This window comes from Macrotis lagotis, chromosome 1 (assembly GCF_037893015.1).
Source record: "Macrotis lagotis isolate mMagLag1 chromosome 1, bilby.v1.9.chrom.fasta, whole genome shotgun sequence".
NCBI classification, from domain to species: Eukaryota; Metazoa; Chordata; class Mammalia; order Peramelemorphia; family Peramelidae; genus Macrotis; species Macrotis lagotis.
In genome coordinates, this window is record NC_133658.1 from 556,770,773 (window position 1) to 556,796,263 (window position 25,491).

Sequence of the window (25,491 nt, forward strand, 5' to 3'; positions counted from 1 at the left end):
TATGTTCATTTGTCCGAATTACTATTATTTTTTACTTGTGAAACTGGCCTCTTCATCTGTAGGCTTCAATTGCCTTGTTGGAGTTAAATGGAAAGCCTCCAACTATTGAGCCTAAATATCTGCTGTCTGATGGGTAGAAATATAAACCTTAATTCTTTTCTCGGAGGCCAACCCTATAATTATAATAAGACATTTAGCTGCAGGGTATGTAACCATGGGTAACTGGAAGTACAAGTCTAATTTATTTTGAATGAAAGAATTAAAACAAACATTCTTTCAAAATAAACATTGTATACTTTCTAGGTGTTATGTTAAGAGAATTATGGTGTATATGTGTGTGTGTGTGTGTGTGTGTGTGTGTGAGAGAGAGAGAGAGAGAGAGAGAGAGAGAGAGAGAGAGAGAGAGAGAGAGAGAGAGAGAGAGAAGGTGGGGAGGGAGGAGAGAGGGAGAGGGAGAAAGGGAAGAGGGAGAGAGAGAGAGAGAGTTGGCATTTCTATGTTAGTACATGAGTGATCTCTCCTCTCAATTAGTGTAATTTCCTTAAAATCAATGACCATGCCTGTTATTTCCTTTGTAAATCATTTAACTGGCAGTATGGCATAGTGGATAGAGGGCCAAAATTCAAGCCAAGAAAACCTGATCTCAAGTGTTTCCTCTGACAACTGGTTATGTGTACATGCAAAAAAAATTGTTTAACTTTTCACTACCCCAAACAACTCTTAAAGTCCTAAGTTACATTCAAACTCCTTAACTGCCTTAGTAGAGTTTCCACCTGTCAGAGAAATTACAGGGTTTATCCCAAAGTCAAACAAACAATAAACAAAAGATAGAACCAAACTCCTCCTAGCGACTCCTGAGTGCTCTCCAAAGAGTAAATGCTGAATTGATGTGGTTGATTGTCTTTTAAGAGAAGACATAGGAAAAAGGAACTTTCCACTTCTAGCATCTTACCCCAAGTTCTGAATTTATTTCCCTTGATAGGGTAATAGAATTTATAGAACTTTAAGGGATCATCAAGTCATAGACTCAGAGAGTCATGGTCTACTGAAATTGCAAGGCACCACTAAGGTCATCTAATGATTACTCACCAACTTCTTCAATAAATATACTTTAAGCCTCTTCCTTATATATCCCTAGTATGTTCAGTGTTCAGCTGTTCTTTGAATCTCATTCTTTGTTGACCCCATTTGGAGTTATTTTGGCAAAAATATTGTAGTGTTTTCCATTTCCTTCTTTAGTATATTTTACAGATGAAGAAACTAAGATGAACATGGTTAAGTGATTTACGTAGGGTCACACAGGAAAGAAGTGTCTGAAAGCAGATTTGAACCTAGGAAGATGAGTCTTTCTAACTCCAGTTATAGCACTCCACCTAGGTGTTCCAAGAGAGTCTTTTACTATTTCCAAGAAGAGTCTATTTGGGGTATGCTAGAGCTCAACGGATTTCTGAGAGTCAATTGTTTTATTTTCAGTATGAGGATTTACAATTGTGAAGTCAGCAAACACTACAAATTGGTATTTGATATATTATTTTATTGATTGTCTAGACTTAATAAGATGGTGGAGAAAAGGTGAATAATGTTGATTAAACATAAAGGTATCTTTTTTTTTTCAGAACTTGTTAAACATTTACCAGCACATCCTTGAGTCATTCCATTTTTATATAACTCTAATTGTAAGGCAAGTATTTCTTCATCTTGAGTGGAAATCTATCTTCCTGTACCTTCTACCCTTCAATCATGGTTCTGCCATTCAGGAAGGCACACAAAACAGATCTAATCCTTCTACTACAGGCTAATCCTTCAAATATTTGAAAATAGATATGCCCATTTGTCACCTCCCCCAAACCCCTAGTTTTCATTATTCCCAAATATTTGGGAATTCAGTTCTAGATGTTAATGAAGAGAAATGTCAATGTAGATAATTAAAAAAACTCTATGTAATCCAATTGGGGTTTTTCTCATTATTATATCTATGGACATTTTTCACAAACTTCCATAGGACTTTATACATCTCTTATTGCCTTTCATATTGTACTTTATATCCCAATTATCTGTGCTCATATCTTAGATTCCCCCATTAGACTGTAAACTCATTAAGGATAGAGGCTATTGTTTTCATCTTTTTTAACATTCTCCACTTATCCTATCCTAGAACTGGGCATAATAGTGGGAACTTTACATAATTTTGTTGAATTAAATTAACTAGACTGACTAATGGGAGGTGAAAAGATACTTTCCAAAAAGAGTCCAATACCATGAGGTACTGACACTTTCCCAAATACTTGCTGCTTTTCTGTGAATAATCTTGTACCATCAGTTGACAATGAGAGATCTGGGAAGGTGTACTACTTATTGTGTTATCCATTATCTTCTTGGCTGATAAATTTTTTAAAAACATTAGAGGACTAATGGAAACAGTAAATAGATTCCACAGAGTGTCATGGGGGATCCAAATGCCTCCAAGGAATTAGCTGGGGAAAACAAAATAGCAAAACTATGGGAAAAGTACATAGGAAATGTAGGTAGATGTACACTTCCCAGCATCCTCAAATTTCTCTTTTCCTCTCATTGAAAAGAATTCTGATTTGCTATTCTCTAATAAACTTTCCAGGTAATCAGAAAGATTCCCAAGACTGGGACATTTGGTGAGGGGGGAGGCAGGTATTCCAGTTCCTTGCTGCCTCTTTATAATTTTATTTATTTTTGTTTTTCTTTGTAAGGCAATGGGATTAAGTGACTTGCCCCAAGGTCACACAGCTAGGTAGTTATTAAGTGTCTGAAGCTGGATTTGAATTCAGGTCCTCCTAACTCCAGGGTAAGTGCTCGATTATCCACTGCGCCACTTAGCTGCCCCCCGACTCGCTGCCTCTTACTTTGGCTTTTGCTACCTCAACCTGAGCTGGTAAGTAAAGGAAGGACTGAGACAGAGCCTCAGAGGGGTAATAGAGGCAAAAGCAAAGACCCAGAGTTGGGTTTGGGATCAAGACTCCAGTAAATGGTAAAGGCCCAACAGAATAGGACTAGGAGCCAGTCCTATACTCTTGCTAAAAACCGCAGTATCCTTTGGAGATCAGGTCGAGAGATTCTTTTCTCTGTAATTTTCAGTTTGCAGAGCTGGTCCAGATGGATTCCTGTCATACAACAATGTCTACTAATTTTTCTCCCTCCTGGAAAGTGAGGGCGGTTGGGAAGGTCTCTGAGAAAAAATGATTGGGTAAAATAACTTCACAATTTTTCGATGTGACAATTTCTTTAGCTTCTCAATGAGACAGTTTCTGAACAGGTTTGCTATATGACAGTTCTTTCACAGTTATTCATTTTACTGTGTTTTAATAAATCATGTGGCCCTAAACAGTCAATCACCTAAGTCTTCCAAATGAAGCTAGTTTACTGAAAGCAGGAGAATTCCCAATGTGGGTTGGGGACTGAGAGCCAAATCCAGGTTTCCATGTCTTTAATATTTCAAAGTGGTTTTCTATTTTGTTTTCCATAGGCATGGTGTCCCAAATTTGGAGGTGGGATAGTTGTGGAACTCAACTAGCAGGATGTCCTGAAGTTGGAGATGAGGCTGATTTAAGAGTGTAGAATGAGCATCTTCTAGAGAGCAGTTGGGGAAACTTCAGCCTTCAGACTTATAGAAGAACTGAAGCTATGAATATCCCTTGATAACACTTAATGCATGAATTAATCTGCAGAAATGAGCCAGAAAAGGAATATAAACAGCTATTGCCAATGCAGCACTGGGAACTCATCAAATGCATTTATCCCAAGCCATCCGTCAGGTGAAACAGCAAAAAAGATAAAGTGAAAATCCAGGAGAGAAAACTCATAGTTGGAAGGGACTTTAGGGACAGTTGGGTTCAACCCTTTATTTAACAGATGGAAAAATGAGGCAAAGAGAAAATGTGACTTGAAACTGTGATAAGAAAGTGACTTGCTCAAGATCATACATTTGGTAAACATCTGGCAAGACAGTCTTCCTCACTCCGACTTCAATATCTTTCTTACCATAGCATGTGGGAATATAGCTTATGAGCCTAATCTCATTTTATTCTATTGTTATGTCTCTGCTTATTGGTAACTCCATCTAGCTATTGACCTCTTAGACCTCAGTATCTCTTTGACTATAATTTCCAAGTTCCTCATTTTATAGATGAACACACTAAGACCCAGAATTGTAACTTGCTTAAGGTCATATAGTTAGGAAGTTACAAAATTAGTTCTTGAACCCAAAGCTTCTGACTCCAACTCCATCACTCTTTGTATTAGATGACACAGTATGTCACATAAATTTCTTGACCATGGAATGAAATAGAGAATAAAGTACAAAAATAATCAGAGTTAATAGCTTTTATTTATTTACTGAACTTTGCAAAGCAATTTCCTAATAAGTATCCTATGGATAAATATTCTAAGTAAGATGATCTGATCCAGACTTGGTCAATCCAGAATTTGAGTCTTTATTTTTTAAATTCCAAATTCACTGTTCTTTCCATTATGTCAAGACTAAATTATCCACGTATGTAGTATGACTTTAAGGATCCCTAAGGGTACTCTTTTCTCCCAACAATCTCCCCTATCATCCTGTCAGGGGTGCCTGAAATCCCATTGGTAGAGGTATTCGAGTAAAATCACTGTCTCCAGAAGACTCCCAGTTAAAGTGCAAATATCTTGGTGGGATAGGGGTGAGTAGGGAATGTAACCCCACAAATATATCAATGAGTATCATTATAACAATTCTATCAAATGATTAAAATTTCAGTTGTTTCCTAGGAAAGAGCAATACCCCGAGGGGGTGGGAGATAGGACAGATAAGATTCTAAGCTGAAAAAATTCAAGGTATGGAGTGGGAGACTATCTGTTCAAAGAGGTCAAATTTAGATGGAGTGAGACAATAGGTTTCTTTAGAAAGTTAGACAGAAGCATGAAAACCCTAGAAATCAGGATGGGGGAGCATCCCACAGAAAGAAAAGGCTCATTTTTAAAAAGAACAGGATAGGCAGCTTGGTGATGCAGGGGATAGAGAACTGGACTGGGAGTGTGACCCTGTGCAAAGTTGTTTAGTCCCTATCTGTCTCTGTTTCTCATCTACAAAGTGGAGACACCCTGGAGAAGGAAATGGCAAATTACTCTAGCATCTCTGCCAAGAAAATCCAATGGACTTTTCTGTGGAGTCCCATAGTGTCAGACATGTCTGAACTATTGGGACCAAGGTCATATTTTCCTACTTTCCAATTTTGTTGAGGGTTAGTCTCAGGCACATAATGAGGACCAAATCCCTCATGGACTCCCGGCCTCTCTTTCTCTAGTCTAGTCTTGTTTTCACCAGGACTGGATATTCTCTGATGAAAGATGCTATAAAAATACAGGATGTTGTTGCTTTTGCTACAAGTAATTAACATGAAATAGGATCAGAACACAACAATCCCTGGGAAGCTAATCCTTTTAAGTTAATGGAATTGAAATATTGTAATTCATGAACAAACATTTAAATGGTGTTGCTTGGACAGTTACTGTGTGTTATTTATATTTGTTGAATTTTTTAAACTGCATCTCTTCTTCTCAGAGATGCCTGAGGGCACAAGTACAATGCATTAATGAATTCATTATCATAAATGAATCACTAAGAAGCTGCAATAATTAATAACTTAAACTAATATAGTTTTAAAATACTAGACAGTACTATTCTACTGGGGAAAGTTGGTTAAAAGAAGAAATAATCATAGCATCTTATTTAGGTCTAAAAAGAATCTCAAGAGTGAATAAAGTTCAATAAACTTGACAATTTTTGATCACACACCCTTATCAGTTAAAAAACTCTCCCATGTTTATTTACTTATTTATAAATTACATATATGTGTGTGTATATGTACTATTGTAATTCTGTAAATAATAAAACTGTGATATCCTGGGTAAGTCACTTAATTTCTCAATGCTGAATTGAAAAATGTTGAAAAGGTACAGATCTGCATCAATAGAGTCTCCTTATTTGAAATTTCTTAATATTGATGTAATCCCCAGTCTAATTTCTATTTTTTATTTTTGGAAATCTTATTTTGACACTTCAAGATACAACAATTTAAGGGTTTAGTTCAAAGTTCAGTTGATATGCCAGTTAATTGGCATACTTGAAAAAGATTCTTCACAAAAACATATAGACTCAAATGGAGTCTGCATTTACTAAATCATCATTCTCATTTTTTTTGATGATATTCTAATTATGCAAAGGTTTTTGTTGAAATTTGGCTGCAAATTTCCATCTTCCCTGACATCAATCTATTTTTGCACATTAATCAGAAGGTGTTGAATTTTTATATTATTACTAAATGGGTTCAAAATCCACTGAAATTAATTATTTGGAAAAATTTTAAAACAGGTTAGAAAATTCCATCTATTATTATTATTATCATTATTATAATAATATGGGCAGTTAAGTGGATAGACTGAACCTGAAGTCAGAAATGCTCATCTTCCTGAGTTCAAATTAGGCCTCAGACACATACTATCTGTGTGACACTTAGGCAAGTCACTTAAAACTGTTTGCCTCAGTTTCCTCATTAAAATAAGCTGGATAACAAAATAACAAATCACACCAGGATCTTTGCCAAAAAACCACAAATGAGGTCATAAAGAGTTGGGTACAACTGAATACCTTTATTATTATTTCCAAGTTTAATATGCAGATATGATAGTTCACACATTGTTTTGGGGTTTTTTTTAGCAACTCAGAGATGAGAGAAGATGGCTTGAAGTGGCTATGGCTGCAGAGAGGTTATGAAGAATAAGAATTGGGAAAAAATCATCAGTTTTGCCTATTAAAAGATAACCAGTAACTGTGTGTGTGTTCTTTTTTAAACTTAATATTTTCTTCTTTTAATTACATATAAAGATAACTTCAAACATTTATTTTTGTATCATTTTTTGTTTCAATTTTTTCCCATTCTTCTCTTCCTCCCCCCCTTCCCAAGACAGAAAGCAATTTGAGATAGGCAATGTACAATGTACAATACATGTACAATCACATTTAACACATTAATTTCCACATTAATCATTTGTTAAGAAGAATTGAAACAAAAAGGAGAAACCAAGAGTAAGAAAAAAACAAAAAGAAAGAAAATAATATGCTTCAATCGGCATTCAGACTCCACAGTTATCTCTCTGGATGTGCCTAGTATTTTTCATCATGAGTCTTTTGGAATTGTCTTGAATTATTGAATTGCTGAGAAAGAAGAGCTAAGTCTGTCATAGTTGATCATCATCCATTGCTGCTGTTACTGTATACAATGTTCTCCTGGTTCTGCTTACTTTACTCAGCATTAGCTCATGTAAATCTTTCCAGATTTTTTTTGGAAAGTCACCTGTTCATCATTTCTTATAACACAATAATATCCCATGACATTCATATATCATAACTTGTTCAACCATTCCCCAGTTGAGCAGCATCCCATGAATTTCCAATCCTTTGCCCACCACAAAAAGAGCTGCTACAAATATCTTTGTACATATGGGTCCTTTTCCCTTTTTTATTGATCTTGTTGGGATACAGATATAGTAGTTAGTCAGTAACTTTTAAGAGAACAGTTTCAGTTGAGTAAGGAATAGGGATAAAAAGGAGTCATCAAATTTCCCTTCCAGGGAAATGGGGTGATATAATGAGATCTGTAATGTAGATCACAAAAGAAGGAGGAGGAGGGGAGGAGAAGGGAAGGGAAGGGAAGGGAAGGGAAGGAAAGGAAGGAAGGAAGGAAGGAAGGAAGGAAGGAAGGAAGGAAGGAAGGAAGGAAGGAAGGAAGGAAGGAAGGAAGGAAGGAAGGAAGAAAATTGGAGGATGATGGTTTTACTCTCTGGTCACTATCCTGGAAGTATACAACCTGCTCCATTGAGTTCCTGCAGTAACCCAGGGTGATCAGGGGCATTGTGTGGGATGCTGAAGGATGAAGGGGAATGTAGAATGGGGAGACATGGAGAAACTTTGCCTGCTCGAATACTGTGACTAGGCTATGGTTTTTATAGTCTAGGAGTTGTGTGTGTGTGTGTGTGTCTGTGTGTGTGTGGTTTGGGGTGGGGAGGCTTGAGGAGAGAAGGGAGATATGATGCTTACTACTAGGGAGGCCAGCTGTGGGAGGGGTCTAGTGGTAAGCTAAAATGAGTAAATGTTTGTAAGAGACAAGCCCATGACTGACCATCAAAGGGATGATGCTGATTAAGCACATATTCTTTGGAGTTAGACCAGGGGGCTATAGCTCCCACTTCAAAAATCATGGATGGAATATACTCTCCTGACTGTAAATAGGATCCCACTTAAACTACCTGGGTGCAGAACAATCTCTATCCTTTTCCTTTAGAGCACCACAGGAAATTCTTATCAACTTTGGAAATCCATTGAATTATTTCAATATTCAATATCTGTTAAGCTAAGTTCCTTGAGGAGACAGCTTATTTTATTTTTGTTTTTATATTCTCAGCATCTTTGACCATATCTGGCATGTAGTTGGCACTTAATAAAGGCTCCTTGAATTTGAATATTTAGAACTCTTGATCTCAAGAAATGTGCCCTTATGTGTAAGTGAAATCCTTTTTGCTATAATTCTCTGCTCCCCCATTCCCCACTACCCTCCAGGAACACTTAGTGGCAAAATGGCAGCAGAAGCTAATGGTGAACTCTTTGTATTTGCCTCAAGTGACCTGAGATTTTGTGAATACTAATTCTGTTTCTTCTCATTAGACCATAGAATCTAAAATTCCTGAAGATGGACCTTCTCTATCCAAGTAGTCGGATCATTGATAGAATTGTTGCAGGTGCTCTCAAAGAAGAAAGATAGACTAGAATCCAAGGTTCCCAAAGAATCTGAGATCACAAAGATCAGTTCTGGTCCTGGGGCAGGGGGGGGGGGGGGCTTTCCATGTGAAGATCAGTTTTTCCCTTTATCTCATTGCCCACATCTGACTGAAGTTGCTCCAGAAAAATCTTCTATACTACAACAGAAGCAGAGCTCATGTCTCCTCAAATATTGGTTAAAATATTTAAGATTAAAGGTTTTTTTTTTAAATGGGTTAAAATTTGGGTCTTCAGTGGTCCCACAGATACTCAATACATACTGTGGATTTGTGGTGTGGGATGCTTTTAAGTACATGAACATATGCAGAAAACTTGAATCAGCCTTTTTGATGCACAACACAGTAAAGGGGTAAGGTCTGAATCTCCTATACAATCTAAGCTCCAACCTCAAGGTAATTCCTTGTTTGTAGTCTTCTATTTCCAAGAAGCATTATGTTAAGGAAATCTAGTTCTAAGAAGCAAGTTCCTGAACAATTGAACTCTAGAACTCTCCAATTTGGGTGTACCCACAAAACAAATCTTAGTAGTGCCTGGGATGAATTCATTCTTTGTACTTGTATCCCCAAATTAATTAAATTGTATCCACAAAATACTAATTTTAAGTTGTTTGATAGACAACTCAAAATCACTCCTCTTCATGATCATTGTCCATGTTCCATCCTTTCAAATTGAGTGAAAACACCCATCTGCCTCCACCGTGTGTTTCTTCTTCTCTGTATTTAGAGTGCTACACCTGGAATTAGGAAGTTAAAAGGCTAACCTCATGTACTTACTAGCTGTTTGACCTTGAACAAGTCACTTAATTTCTATTTCCCTCAGTTTCCTCAATTTTAAAATGGGCATAATAATAGCACCAATCTTCCAGGATTATGAAAATCATTTGGCACAGAGTAAGTGCTAGATAGATGTTAACTATTATTGTTATTAATTAGTTGCTTTTGTGGGGAGTTAAACTGAAGGTCTGATTTTCTGTACTCGCTAAGGAAGAAGGAGAGAGGAGAGAGCAAACTAAGGGGCTAGGAGAGGAAAAGTTGGGCAAGGAGAGGAGAAGGGCTTACAATTAATTTCTTATTTTTATTTGTATACACTACAAGGGAAAGGCAGCTCTTTTAAAAAGAGTCTACTTCCCCCACTCTATTCTTCATTCTCAAATGCCATTTATCCTGAAGACAACCCCACTCACTCAAATTCCATGAGAGCAGTTCTCTGTGTCCATTCAGCAAAACCCAGTTCTGGACCATGATCAAATTCCCATCTACTTCCTCTTTAATCCCATCAAGTTGACTGCAGAACTCATCACATTGGTCAGGGACTCCCCAATTATCCCCATGTGGCCTTGGGAGACTCACTTTGTCTTTAGGGGCTCATTTTCTTCCTCTGAAAAGGATTAGATAAATTGGTATCAGAATCTAAAATTCTGATGTTTTCCCCTTTCCTGCCCAACCTAAAGGACTTTTTTAGACAAAAAAAAGATCATGAATTGTCCTCTCACCACTCTGTGTCACAGTGTCATGAGTTCCATACTGAGACCTATGTGAAGATGATTTCCAAATTCCTAACAAAAATCAAGATGCTCATCCCATCACCTATAAAGAAACAGATGTTGTGACTTTTGACAAACCTACTTCCATTTCATTATTCCAGCATCAAGGACATCAGGGGAACTGTGGGGGATTAAGAGTTGTTTCTTAAAATAAAAATTTCTATTAATAAAAATTAGTATAGCCCAAACTAATATAGTATTTACTATATTGCATACCACATCTTTTACAAAGAATATCTCATTTGAGTCTCAGAACAACCTTGAGAGGAAACTGAGGAAGACCGAGATGGAGGATGAGAAAACTGAGGCAGTCTGAGGTTAAATGACTTGTCCAGGGTCACAAGGATAAAGTGATTTCCCTAGGGTCACATGGCTAATAAGCTTCAGAGACTAGATTTTAACTTGGGTCTTCCTGACCCAGCTCCCAGTGTTCTAACCACTGCATTGCTTTATCTCTTCCTATTTGTCCTTCAAAATAAAAATTCATGGGATGGTAGAATTTCAGATCTTGGATTCTAGTCCTCTCATTTTACTGAGAAACTGGAATCTAAAGAAACAAATCTATTTGTTAATTGTATTTGGAGCCTGACCTCAGGCCTCCTGATTCCTTTCTCTTGGGAAATAATGCAGGTCATCAGGCATGTAGTCAGAGAATTGGGGGCATTTCAGATCCTTGTGCAATTCACTTAATGATGCTGAGCCTCAGTTTTTCTTATCTGCAAAACCTGTGGTTGGAATAGATAACTTCTCAGGTCCCTTTCAGCTCTAAGGCTGAAGATCCTATGATCTTCACCCCGAATTCTTTTTATTCAGCTGAGTCACTTAGGCAAAGAGGTTATATTTTTCTTTTCTGAGGGGGTATAAATATTCAGGCTCTTCATGATCCCATGGCTACTGACCTTTAAGAAAAAAACAAAAAACAGATAAATTCATTTTGCAAAAATTATATTTATACAAATAATTCAGTTTTGTGTCTAGATCAGATTTATGTAGATATAAGCTACATGAGGGCAGAAAAGTGTTTTTTTTAATGATCAGTAATTATAAGTATTTTAATACATGATTATTGAATTTTAAAATTTTTTTAGTGAATTAGGTAAGAGTATCTGGCATAGTGGACAGAATATCAGTCATAAAGTGAGGAAGATAGAGGTTAAAATCTTGCCTCTGAAGATCAAAATGGGATTTAGACATAAAAGACAATAATATAAGCTAGCTAGGAGATCAAGGAATAGTTAACTCTTATATTTATGGAAAGGGAAGCAGTTTATGACCAAGGAGAGATGGAGAACATCATTAAAAACAAATTAGGTAATTTTGATTTCATTAAATTAAAAAGCTTTTGTACAAACAAAACCACTGTAACCAAGATCAAAAGAAATGCAGTAAATTGGGAAACAATTTTTACAACTAGTATTTCTGACAAAGGACTCATGTCTAAAATATATAGAGAATTGAGCCAAATTTATAAAACAACAAGCCATTCCCCAATTGACAAATGATCAAAGGATGTACAAAGGCAATCAAACATAGTCATATAAAAAATTGCTCTAAATCATTACTGATTAGAGGAATACAAATTAAAGCATCTCTGAGGTACTGCCTCACACTTCTCAGATTGGCCAATATGACCAGAAAGGACAATGTTCAATGTTGGAAGGGATGTGAGAAATCTGGGACACTAATACATTGTTGGTGGGATCTGTGAACTCATCCAGCCTTTCTGGAGAGCAATTTGGAATTCCACCCAAAGGGCAATAAAAATATGCATACCCTTTGATCCAGCAATACCACTACTGGATCTAGATAGGCCCTGAAGAGATCATGAAAAATGGTAGAAACATCACTTGTACAAAAATATTCCTAGCAGCTCTGTTTGTGAATAGCAATGAATTGGAAATCGAGTGATTGTCCATCAATTGGGGAATGGCTGAACAAATTGTGGTATATGTGTGTTATGGAATACTATTTTTCTATTAGAAACCAAAAGGGATGGGAATTCAGGGAAGCCTGGAAGGATTTGCATGAACTGGTGCTGAGTGAGATGAGCAGAACCAGAAAAACATCGTACACCTTAACAGCAACATGGGGGTGATGATCAACCTTGATGGATTTGCACATTCCATCAGTGCAACAATCAGGGTCAGTTTTAGAGTACCTGCAACAGAGAATACAATCTTATCCAGAGAAAGGACTGTGAAGTTTAAACAAAGACCAAAGACACTTTTTAAAAAAAAAAGTGTATTATATATGACATAATTTTGCTATCTCTAATACTTTATTTTCTCCTCAGTGAGATAATTTCTCTCTCAACACATTCAATTTCTATCAATGTATAGCATGGAAAAAATGTAAAAAGTATCAGACTGCCTTCTATGGGGGGTGGGAGGAGGGAAGGGAGGGTGGGGGAAAAATTATAAAATTCAAAACCTTACAAAAATGATAGGTAGAAACTACTATTGTATATAATTGGAAAACAAATAAAATATTAATTAAAAAAACTTGCCTCTGACTAATTCTAGCTATGAGACTGAACAAATCACAGAGGGTCCCAGGTCACTACTCTCTAAGATCATCTGCCTTGATACCAGCAGATATATGTACATGAACTACATATAGACAACAATAATAATGACAGTAACAATAACAGGTGAGACTTGTGGTTTTTATTATTTTTCTTCCTGAAAGAAAAAGAACCAAAATATTTTCTGCATAACTTTTTGCCTTGCTTCATACCTAGCTTAACTTACATGAACTCTTACTAGATGGATCTGGACTCGTTTAACTACAGACTCTAGGGATGAAAGTCAAGAGCTCCCAGATTCTTTCTCTTTCTCTTCCTCTGATTCATCGTCACTTTGAGTAAAATATTTTTTTTCTTTTCTAGTACGATAGTCTTCTCTCACTGAATACTCAATTCAATTTGCTTCCATTTAATAAATATTCAATTCAATTTACTTCCATTTAATAAATCTTTATTAGGAACAAGATGTGTAGTGCCATATGCTATTCCCTGGAAATAGAAATGAATGAATGAAAAAACATGTATTAAGGATTATTATATATCAAGTACTGTGCTAAGTATTGGGGATAAAAATTTAAAAACAAATATTTCTTGCTTTCATGGAACTTACATTATAATGGGGGAGACAACACACATGAGAGAGTGGTAGAAATGAAACGGCACTTTGGTCTGGAAAGTTGTAGGGATGGTGAACAAGGCTGTCCAGGAGTATGTTGACACATACCATCCAGGCACAATAGCAAGGGTTGATTGGTGATGGTTCATAGTTTCAAAACTGGGATGGCATGGTAATGGACACACACACACACACACACACATGTGTGTGTGTGTGTGTGTGTGTGTGTATGTGGACACAAAGAGGGCAAGGCTGTTGGTCAGTCTGCGAAGAAGGAAATGAAATGAAACATGGCTAGACTTTTAATGGAACAGTGGTCCAGGAGAGTCAGTCACAAATTAGGACAGCAGGGGCCCAAGGAAGAAGTTCTAGAAATGAAAGATTTGAAATATCCAGGGCTGCTACTGAACTGGCTCAGGCTGTGGGAGAGAGAGAGTGAACACATTTTAGGGTATTGGGGAGATTGTGGAGAAGATGGATGAAGATAGCAAGAATAAAAAAGTTAAAGATAACATATTCCTGGCCTCAAGAAGGCAACTAGAAGGAGCAATGGATAGAGTACTAGACCTAGAATCAGGAAAACAAATTTTCCTGAATTCAAATCTGGCCTTAGTTATTTATTAGCCGTCTAACACTGGTCAAGTCATTTAGCCCTGTTCGCCTCATTTCATCATCTGTAAAATGAATTGGAGAATTACACTGCAAATCACTCCAGTATTTTTGCCAAGAAAAATCACAAATAGGGTCATGAAAATTCAGACATGACTGAACAATAATAACAACAACTGATCATAAGAAAGTTATAGTTTCATAGAAGGGTATGACATACATAATAGCTCAAGCCTATGCCTTTTGGAAACAAGGAGGGATAATGTTTAAAAACTTACACAAATTGTTCAGATTGTTTTCTTTATAAAAGTAGTCTAAGATTGAAGTGGGTTCCCTGTATATATGTTGTATAAGACCTTGGGAAGCCCAAATCACAGGGTTCCTGGGAAAGGGAATCAGAAGGTAGGAAAGGGATGAAGAAAAAAGGTGGTGAAATGGTCAAAGGGATTTGTCTGTTTTGTTTTGCAAGGCAATGGAGTTAAGTGGCTTGCCCAAGGCCACACAGCTAGGTAATTATTAAGTGTTTGAGACCGGATTTGAACCCAGGTACTCCTGACTCCAGGGCCGGTGCTCTATCCACTGCGCCACCTAGCCGCCTCTGTCTGGTTGTTTTTGCAAGGTAATGGGGTTAAGTGACTTGTACAAAGTCACATTAAGTGCCTGAGGTAGGATTTGAACTCAGGTCCTCCTAACTCCAGGGCATCACCAAGCTGCCCCTAAAGGGTCTAATTTTCAATCTTTCTTGGGACCTTGGTGGCACAGTCTCCCAAGTGCCAATGACAAAGTCACCTCTGACAGGAGGCCTGGCTTAGAGGAACTCCTACTCTCCTTCAATTTGTAAGCATTACTATAGAGAAGACCAATACTAGAGGATCCAAAGTGATCAGCCCATTTACAAGTGTTTGTTTTGAGATACGAGGATGTTACAACCTAGATTTCTGGGCTTCAAGACAAACTCCCGTTGTTAACAGCTGCCCTAGGTCGGGGTTGCTGTTCTCTCATAAGGAGCAGGTTTCATCAAACAGTCTTTTGAAACTGAACTAGCAGGTGGAGGCCATGAAGAGGCAGCTCAAGGTCACCCATACAAAAAGACTGGTTAGTTCAATTATATCTCAAATAACAAAGGGCCAGAGGAGCTCTCTTCAAATACCTGTTATTCACATAATGGAAAACCTATTTCCTTTAGAAAATCCCTATGCCTGTTAGCTTCAAGGAAATCATTCAGAGAAGTAAGTACTTGGATCATCATTTAACTCACTTCCACATAAACAGACTAAGAGCCACTTTGAGTTCTACAGTCAGGTCTTCTAAATCTGTAAGTAGATAAACCAAGGAAAGCATACACTTATATTCCTGGTACTCCCTGCATCAATGTTTTAAACCAGGCAAGTCTCCCAGATGCTAACTTCATCTTTTTGCCTCTTGAAAACAGACTTAATTCCTATCATCTCTATCTTTTAGCCTGGTTTTCTATGGAAACCAGATCACCCTGGTGTGTCTTTCTATCTCCTACTGGAAAGGTATCAAATTGAATTGAATAGGAACAAAAGCCTGGGGGAATTGGGTTGTCCCTATAATCACAGCAAAGGGTGAATGTCTGAGGGAGATGCTACTGAACTGGCTCAGGCTGTGGGAGAGAGAGTGAACGTATTTTAGGAACCAGAAACTAGGAACATGATCAATCGACTTTGCCTTGAAACACAGCTCCTCACCTCTGCCCTGCGAGCCTCTAATTCACTTGAAGGCTCAGGTGAAGTGCTTTCTCTTTGAGGAGGTCTTTCCTCCTGTCTCCAATTGTCATTCTTTATTCTTCTTCCCCCTGATCCATACTCTACCGACACTACTTTGTGAATATATTTTTTATCTGTATGCAGGCTGACCCCCCCCTCAGATAGAATATAAGGTTCTTGAGGGCAATGGCTATTTTTATTTTTGTCTTGGTTTTCCCAAGGATTGAATATAATGACCAGTTCATAGTAGACATTTAATATATAGGCAGCTGGATGACACAGTGGATAGAGCTCTGGACTGGGAATCAGGAAGAAAGACCCGAGTTCAGATCTCACTTCAGATACTCAATTAGTCATGTAAGCATTGGTAAGTCACTTAACCTCTGTTTGTGTTAGTTCTTTTGTATAATGCGGACCTATAGCATCTATTTCTTAGGGTTGGGAATTGGGACCAAATGATATTTGAAAAGTGCTTTGTAAACTTAAAAAGTAAAAAACACTAGCTATTGTTATTAATAAGTGCTCGATGAATTGAATTGAAAAAACTTATAAACTCTGAAATGCTCTAAAACACAAACTACTATCAGTTTGGACTTTCATATTATCCCAAAGCAATAGCATTGTACCCCATACTATATGTAGAACTAGTATCTCTAATGTATACTAATACATTTCTGAAGGGAAATAATCTGAGGTTTTTTCAGTCTGTGAGTCTCTATAACTCTTATTGTTCTAAATTATCTTGTGATTTTAGTGTTCTAAAATCATAGAACCTCAGAATAATCAGGAACCTGCCTTCTTGCATCTTCCATCTGTTTTTCATACTTTTGCTGGGTGGAAGCAGAACAAGTTGAAATTCTCTCCTATAAGACATAGGATAGCCCATCAGGTACTTTGAAGCCAGGTAAATAACATCCCCACCCAAATCTTCTCTTCTCTAAACTATGCAATCTGAATTCTTTAAATGAATCCTTGTATGGCATAGTCTGTAGGCCGCTCCCCATGGAAGTCACCTTTCTCTAGATGCGCTCCTGCTTATCATTGTCTTTCCTAAAATTCGATTATCAGAACTGAGCACAATCCTCTATTTTAAAAATATTTTTTGAATCTTAATTTCCTTCTTAATATTTAATAGAAATGACAAACCAAATGCTGAAATAATAAAATATCAAAAAATAATTCATGTATATAGAATACAATGTACTTTCCTCACAAGAACCTTCTAATGTAAGTAGTACAAGAATTATTATGCATTTTCTAGAGGAGTGAAAATAAAGTCCAGAGAAATTAAAGCACTCACTCAAATTTGTTGTTCTGTCACTGAACACAGCACTCTAAATGTAGACTGACTATGGGAGAAGTCTTGCTTCATGCATTACACTTCTTTTAATACCGCTTAAGAGTCTATTAGAAGTTTTTAGCTGTCATACTGGAGTGTGAATTTTGATTTGAAGTCTATTAAATTGCTCCTCCCAAGATCTTTTCATATGAATTATTGAGGCCAAACCCCCTCTCCCTTAAAAGAATGCAGGTTTTTTAAAACATTTATTTACATTAAATTTTACCTTATTAAATTTGATCTAGCAGATTGAGATACTTTTAGATTTTGATTCTGTCTTTCATTGTTAACGATCCTTCCCAACCTTATCTCATATTATAATTTGCGTATTTTTCTTATAATTATTACTGTCTTGGCTTATTTGGTTATGATTAGTCAAAATATTAAAATTTCTAGAACTTTTGGTTTAAGGGTATACATATTTTGTGCAATGGATGACTCAATAATTCAATTCAATGATTCAGAGCCCAAAGGTTCAAATAATCATTTTAATAAAATCTATTTAAATATTTCTTGTGTAAAATCAGTTTCCTAGGTGGCTCACAATAATCCAGAGAATAATAACAGATCAAAATATACCAGCAAGTAAAAAAATGGGAGGTTCCTTAGAAACCTGAGAACTATCTACCTAAGTCCAAAGAACCACTTTTATATTCTTCTTCTTTTCTAAAGAATCTATTGCTGAGTCTCAGATCAATCCATGTGGTGGTAAAGTTAACCCAAATTAGCTCAGGTCTGGACCAAATTTGCTTGTATGGAATTGTCTAGTAGGTGTGGTGGACTAATTCATGTGACTCAGCACAAAGGTGGATGGTGGAGTTGTTATTCAGTCATGTCCAACTCTTCATGGACCCATAGATACACTGAACATGAGGTTGGTTTTCTTGGCAAAGATACTGGAGAGGTGGCATAATGGGTAGTGTACTGACTTTGGAGTTGGAGGGTGGGAGTTCAAATCCAGCCTCAGATACTTGCCTCTTACTAGCTGTGTGACCTCGGGTAAATCACTTAACCCTGATTGCCTCTCATTCAGGGCCTATACAGTCATCCTGATTCATATCTGGCCACTTCCAGATGGCTCTGGAGGAGAAAGTGAGGCTTTGGTGACTTGGCACAGCACCCCCCTCACTCAATTCATGCACTTGTCAGGACATCACCTCCCTGAGTTCATGGTTTTCTAAATGAAGGATAAACATTACTGAAGTGATTTGCCATTTCCTTCCAGGTCACACAACTAGTAAGATCTGAGGTTAGATTTGAACTCTGGTCTTTCTGTTCTTTCTGACTAGTGCTCTATCCATTGTGCCAACTTGTTGACTTGCATTGTGGGGTAGAATATTTGAAATTAGTACTGACCCTAAAAAATTTAGGCTGTGTTACCATCATATAGATGAATCAAATAATGCGATAATCTATTTATTATTGTTGTTGTTGTTGTCGCTGTTATTATTATCTTTGGTAAGACACTGGGGTTAAGTGACTTGCTCAGGGTCACACAGGAAGGGTCAAGTATCTGAGGATAGATTTGAATTCAAGTCCTCCTGACATCAGGGCTAGTACTCTATCCACATTGCCAATTATTTGTCCTTCCTTTAGTTTTTTATTTTATTTTAGGCAATGGGGTTAAGTGGCTTGCCCAAGATCACACAGCTAGGCAATTATTAAGTGTTGGAGGTAAGATCTGAACTCACGTCCTCCTGACTACAGGGCTGGTGCTCTATCCACTGCATTACCTGGCTGCTCTCCCTCTTTCTTTAGTTTGTTTTTTTTTTTTAGATTTTTTTGCGAGGCAAATGGGGTTAAGTGGCTTGCCCAAGGCCACAGAGCTAAGTAATTATTAAGTGTCTGAGGCTGGATTTGAACCCAGGTACTCCTGACTCCAGGGCAGGCGCTTTATCCACTGTGCCACCTAGCCGCCCCTTCCTTTAGTTTTTAATATATAATGTGTGACAAAACAATGCCACTCAAAGGACGAGGTATGAGGAAAAAAACGGGAGTGGAGGGGGTTAGAGGACATTGAGATAGAAATAAAAAATGTACGTGTTAGAGAAACTTCAGGATTAGAGATGAGGAAAAGTATAGTTTCCACTTAGATGCCCCCATAAGAACTGCACCCCCGCTGATGCAGTTCTGAGCATTTAAAGAATGCTTAGTCAGTTATATCGAATTGACCTGAACTGGTGGTTTGGTGTCACCAATAGCCATCTCAGCTAACGCCAGTCACTTTTGAAAGCTAATTCCAGCCATATTTGACAAAAGGTCCAGGGAGACTAAAGGCCCCATAAATGTCACTGTAAAACATGGCTTGAAAAATCTTACTTGTCAAGTTGTCATGATTTCCTGCTTGAGTCCATGTTTTATGTTCAAAACTTAGAAAGATGGCAGCTAGGTGGCAGAGTGATTAGAGAACTCAGCATGAAGACAGGAAGACCTGAGTTCAAATCTGGTCTCAGACCCTTATTAGCTATGTGACCCCGAGGAAGTCATCTAACCCCTGATTGCCTCAGTTTCCTCACCTGCTAAAAAGATGATAATAATGGCACCTATGTCCCAGGGTTGTTGTGAAGATCAAATGAGATGACAATTATAAAACAATTAACAACTGGTCCAAAGCAAGTATATAATATATGTTATTATTATTATTAATTAAGAAGTTTTTCTTTGTGGAATTTTCTTTGTTAAATTTTGTAGAGCATTTTATAGATATTATTTAATTTGATCTTCATAACAATCCCATAATAGTGTTATTATTATCCCCCATTTTAAAGATGTAGAAACTGAGGGAGAAGGAGCTATGATTTACCCAGATTCACAAACTGTGAATATGTGTCTGAATCAGGATTTGAACTCAGGTCTTCATCCCAATGATTTTTTTTTCTATTCACTTTGCCACCTAGCTGCCTCAAGACTTTCATTTTGAAAATATACTTGTCTTAGTTCTAGGGATACCCACCAATCCTTGGAAATGGCAGGCTCAGACTTCAGTGCTCATGGGATCAAAGATCTGGAGCTGGAAGTGACCTGAGTCTAACCCTTTGATTTTACAAATGGGAAAATTAAGACATAGGGATGTTAAGTGAAGTATCCCAAGTCAAACAGATAGTAAATGACAGAGGCAGAATTTGAACCCATTGGGTTTCAGTAATGGTAGTGAGTTGATGTCAGAAATGGAATATGGTTGCAGGAAGATACCTTTTACTGCCTGGTGAAGGGACTTCATAAACAGAAATCACTTTTGTGAACTTCTCTTTTCTGCCCTAGGAAATGACCTAGCCCTGTCATTTACTAAGGATGTTAACACAAAAACAAAGTGTTAAACCTGGAAGGGGCTTTAGTCATAGGATCCCATTTCTAAAGTTAGAATGGATCTCAGAACCCAATACCCTTATTTTACCCATCCAGAAACTGAGGCCTAGGGAGAGAAAATGACTTCCCCAAAATCACACAGATAGTCAGAGGCAAATTGTGAGTCTGGTCTTCTGCACCTAGGATGAGTGTTTTCCCCACCATTTTACCCTGCCTCCTTATTTTATAAAGTGAAGAAACTGAAGTCTAGAGAGGGAAAAGCAATTTTTTCAGGGTCACATAGCCACTGAGTGACAGTGTTGAGAGCAGAATCTAAGACTTGTGAGTCTACACAGTATTGTTTCCATTACCCTCTAAGTTTCCCTAAAACAGTCAGGTCCCACTAATTTCCAAGGGGAATTCTTTTCTCTGTCTGTCCCTCCTTTCTTCCCCCTCTCTGTCCTCCTCATCCTCCTCCTTCTTCTTCCTCCTCCTCCTCCTTCTCCTGCTCTCTCTCCTCTCTCTCTCTCTCTCTCTCTCTCTCTCTCTCTCTCTCTCTCTCTCTCTCTCTCTCCTTTCTCTCTCTCCTCTCTCTCTCTCCTTTCTCTCTCTCCTCTCTCTCTCTTTCTCTCTCTCCTTTCTCTCTCTCCTCTCTCTCTCTCTTCTCTCTCTCTCTCTCCTCTCTCTCTCTCTCTCTCTCTCTCTCTCTCTCTCTCTCTCTCTCTCTCTCTTCCTTCTCTCCTTTTTTAGTGAGTAGCAGAACTACCCCTGAATGCTTGTATTGGCATCAGTAAACAGGGACAAGCATTTTTGTTATTGGAAAACTGCATCCCAGAAATCATTGTAATTTGTCACTCAAAAGGGACAAAATGCTAACAAAAACACAAAGAACATAAAAACGTCAACAGTTCCCCAGAACGCCCTCTGGCCTACATATATAACAAAGCTAACATATAGAATTTCACCTTTGAGAAATTTCCTGCTTTGCCAAAATGGAACTTTAATTTTCACGTTTCCTTTCCTGTCTTCTTATGCTAACAACTGATTACCATTCTGGGAACAACTAGCTTTGCTGGAATATCTAGTTGTGAATTATTTTGAGAGCATTTTTAATTGTTTAGGCATGTGTGAATAATACATTACCTTACTTTATCGAGCTTCCTAGGTTCTCCTCTTGCTGTAAACATCTCCTAATCAAAAATAATTGTGAATTTAAACACTGGAGGCCGATTAGAGTGCAATTACAATTTACTGTATGAGTTCACCAGTGTGAGCAACTGCCCGTGGTGGAGATTTACATCTTTAAGGCTGCCAGCCATATTATGCTAGGTGGACTCTGCTTCCTGGCAATTCAGAGGATAGGCAGACCTGAGTCAGATATGGGAAGAAAAGCTCAATGTCTGGAGAGATAAGAACCAGAACCTCAGGATAGGGGAATCCTGGAGGAAATTCCTTCATCCAATGCAGGCCAGCACCTTCTCTCTAATTCATACTTAGCACTGAGAAGTTGCCTAACATTACAAAGTCATTATGTGTCCAAGATAAAGTTTGAATCTAAATATTCCTACTTTTGCTTTATTATTGGCAGCTAAGTGGAACAGTGGATCTCAGACCCTGTGTGACTGGGTAAATCACTTAATCTCTGCTTGCCTCAGTTTATTCATTTATAAACAACTGCAGAATGAAATAATAAACTACTCCAGTATTTTTCCCAAGAAAATCCCAAATGGGGTCATGAAGAGTCAAACACTACTGAACAATAACTTTATCAGCTACCTTAGTGGCTCCCATTGGGAATTCACAGCAGCAGTCCAAGGGGTTTATACTAAAACATATTAAGGGTAGTTTAAGCAGTAAATAGTCACCCAGTTATGTTCAGTCAAAAGCTATGATTTTGTATTGATTAATATGATACGTATAATCAAGTAATAATAATTTAGTTTCTAGAACTCCCTTTTCACAGGAAGGCTTGGGGTCTAGGAAAACAGAGAAAACAAAGTAATTGAAGTCATCTGTCACTCATAGTAAGTCCTCCCCTGAATTGTGCTAGCCTGTGTTAAGTGAAGTGTATCAATATAACCTGTACTGTTATTTATATATAAATATAGATGAAACTATACAATCAATCCTGCTGTTTCCGCAGGACTCTTACTTGGATGATCACATGTGATGTAACTGTACTGTCCTGCAGGTTGGGTTTGTTCTGGGAAAATCACTCAAACCCCAGATCTGATTGTTTTGTGATTCACCTGTCCATTTATGATCACGTATAAAAGATCTGGCTCTACAACAGTAAAATGGTGCTTCAAAGAATAATCCCATTTTCACTCCAAGGAGTAATCCCTGATTTGCAAATTAGTTCCTTGCAAAGAAAGTAATTAATAAGCTGCTATCCAATTTACTGGCACTTTATCAATGGTCTGCTGTGTCACAACCAGATTGGAAACAGCTCAGTAAAAAGTTGGTTAACACTTCCAAATGTATTTTTCTGCTGTGACAGTAAGTATGCATATTTTTGAAACCTTATAGATTTGTATCTTCAGGAATTTCAAATTGTCATGAGCCTTTAAATCACAGTTTTGGTGTTTGTACAAGGCATCAGACCCTGACCACTTTTGACTAAGTGCCACAGATCCTTATAGTTGTTCAACTTTTCATTAAATTGTTTCCAACCGTCACAAGGGTTAAGCATTTGATCACAAAACCATTCCCAATGGGTGGTCCTGTGCATGTACATACTCTCATTTAGGCTTTGTTCACTGAACCAGAGTAGATCCCTTATTCTCCCCTGTTACTCTGTAAGAGGACCTCATCATCTATATAATCATATGATCAAGATGTTAGAAACAATTGTACTTTTGCAGTACAAATATCAGGGTCTTTGCAAACCATGATCTCTGAGCATACACATTACAAATCATATTGAAATCATCAATTACCACTCAAGTATTTTTTTGCAAGGCAATGGGGTTAAAGTGGCTTGTCCAAGGCCACACAGCTAGGTAATTATTAAATGTCTGAGGTCAGACTTGAACTCAGGTACTCCTGACTCCAGGGCTGGTGCTCTATCCACTGGGTCACGTAGCTGCCCTCAAGTATTCTTAAGAAACAAACTTTATGTCTCATAGCAATATTGTTTTTCAATTTAAACATATCCTCTGCTCATGTTACTATTTTATATGTCAGATTTGTAAATGAACTGCTTGGTAAACTCAATTCCATAGAGTTTCTAGGACAATGCAACCAGTGTACCAGTGATAGAAGAGAAGAAATCCATGTCTGAGACGATTCTTTCTTTACAAATTTAGTCTTTAAATAAATACTGTTTAAAAAAATCCAAAGCAATATTCATATTAACTTTAATGACATAATATCTATATAAGATGTTATTTATCATTTAACAAAGGACTTGTTATTGACCTATAACTCATTTGCATTGACTGTTTAAATGGATAAAATATAAAATAAATTTTCATCTCTCTCCATTTTCTCCATATCCTCTCACTACTTTCCATTACATATTTGAATGAGAAAGAATTTTCACTTTGTTCTCATTTTCAAGCACAATACAGAAATAAACTTGATTCAGAATTAAATTTGATTGTCTAAGATACATATTACAAACTTTTGTTTAAATAAAAAAGTTCAACTTCAAAGCTAAATTTCTATATCATTATTATATCATGTGGAACATCTTCCAAATTGTAATTTTTTATTAAAATGTTACTTATAATCAAAAAATTCCTAAAATAAAAATTTTAATATGAAGTCTTATAGATAATAATAGGTCTTGCTAGATTACTTTTTTAATTTTTACAGAGTATGTAAATATTCTTAATTACTTTAAAATAAAATTTTATAATTTTGTTTTAATTTCTTCCAGTATGGGTAGAATAATATTTCATACTTCATAATCACAATTATATATATGTAAATTTTAATTTAGAGCTTTTGGAGGCAAAAGTTATCTGTATAGGTGCTTAATGAGTAAATCTAAAAGAATATTATGAGTAGTATGTTAAATACTCTATTATTATTATTATTGAAATGAGTTCAACATTCTTGAATCAAAGTCCTTTCTAGCTGCTGACCTTCAACAAGCCTTTTAAAGCTTATATTCCTTAGTAACTCCCTTGAACTTAGTAATTAAGTCTTAGATGGGTAGCGATCTTGGGGGAATCCTGAAGAAATCACATCTTACAAAAATCATATCTTGAAGAAATCACATCTTTAAAAAAAATCACATCCTTTAAAAAGTTTGATATAGATACTATGAGAAAAGGGAAAGGTCTTTAAAAAAATAATTTTCTTTATACTAAGTATTATCCAGAATACTTCTTGAGGTTGTAGTGTTTATACCAGGAGATAGCTCTATTACAGAGTGAGGACACCGGGCGAAGCAACTTTCTGAGAACATCTTCAGATTGTCAGCCCTTGATCGTTCCTGTGCCCAATTAATGTTTCTACTCAGTCAGTTAAGGACCAAAGAACTCTTGAACATGAAGGCATATAGTCAGAGGCAAGGATAATGGCCTAGATTCAGGAATCACAAGTTGGAGTCTCCTGACTTTGCCATTGTTTTGCTCTGTGACTTGGGACAAATGACTTCACCTGTCTGGTGAGTGTGGGACAATGTTCTAAACCTCTGAATGATCCTGCCTGGCATTTCTCTCACCCAGACAGCGACCCGGCTGGAATGAAGCAGCCTCTCAAGAACAACGAAAACAAGACAATCTCTTAGGCCCATTAGTACCTTTTGAATACATCCCAGTTCCATTTCAAATAATCATTATGAAGCTTGCAGACAAGAAATGGTCCAGAATCCTTACATGCTTTAAAATATGGATCCTTCCATTTTACATCATTATGTCTTTCTGGCAGCAGAGTTCATAGTCTCTTCCACATGGAAATTTCATGATTTTATGTTTTCGTGCTCACTAGCCCCCACCTTCACCCTATAAAATGAAAAGCATATCACCTCTAAGCTCTCCTTCAGTCTAAAT

General features: G+C 37.1%; 1 long non-coding RNA gene across 2 annotated transcripts in view; it reads right to left on the reverse strand.

The window, feature by feature from the left end:
• Positions 1-11,174: 11,174 nt before the first annotated feature.
• The window catches only part of LOC141521308 (uncharacterized), a 129,472-nt gene continuing 115,155 nt past the window's right edge, over positions 11,175-25,491 (reverse strand). For both annotated transcript variants that reach the window (XR_012477894.1, XR_012477892.1), the window contains exons 3-4: positions 12,457-12,543; positions 11,175-11,284 (exon numbers count right to left, since the gene is read on the reverse strand). This is a non-coding gene — a long non-coding RNA (uncharacterized LOC141521308). The remainder of the gene's footprint in view (positions 11,285-12,456; positions 12,544-25,491) is intronic.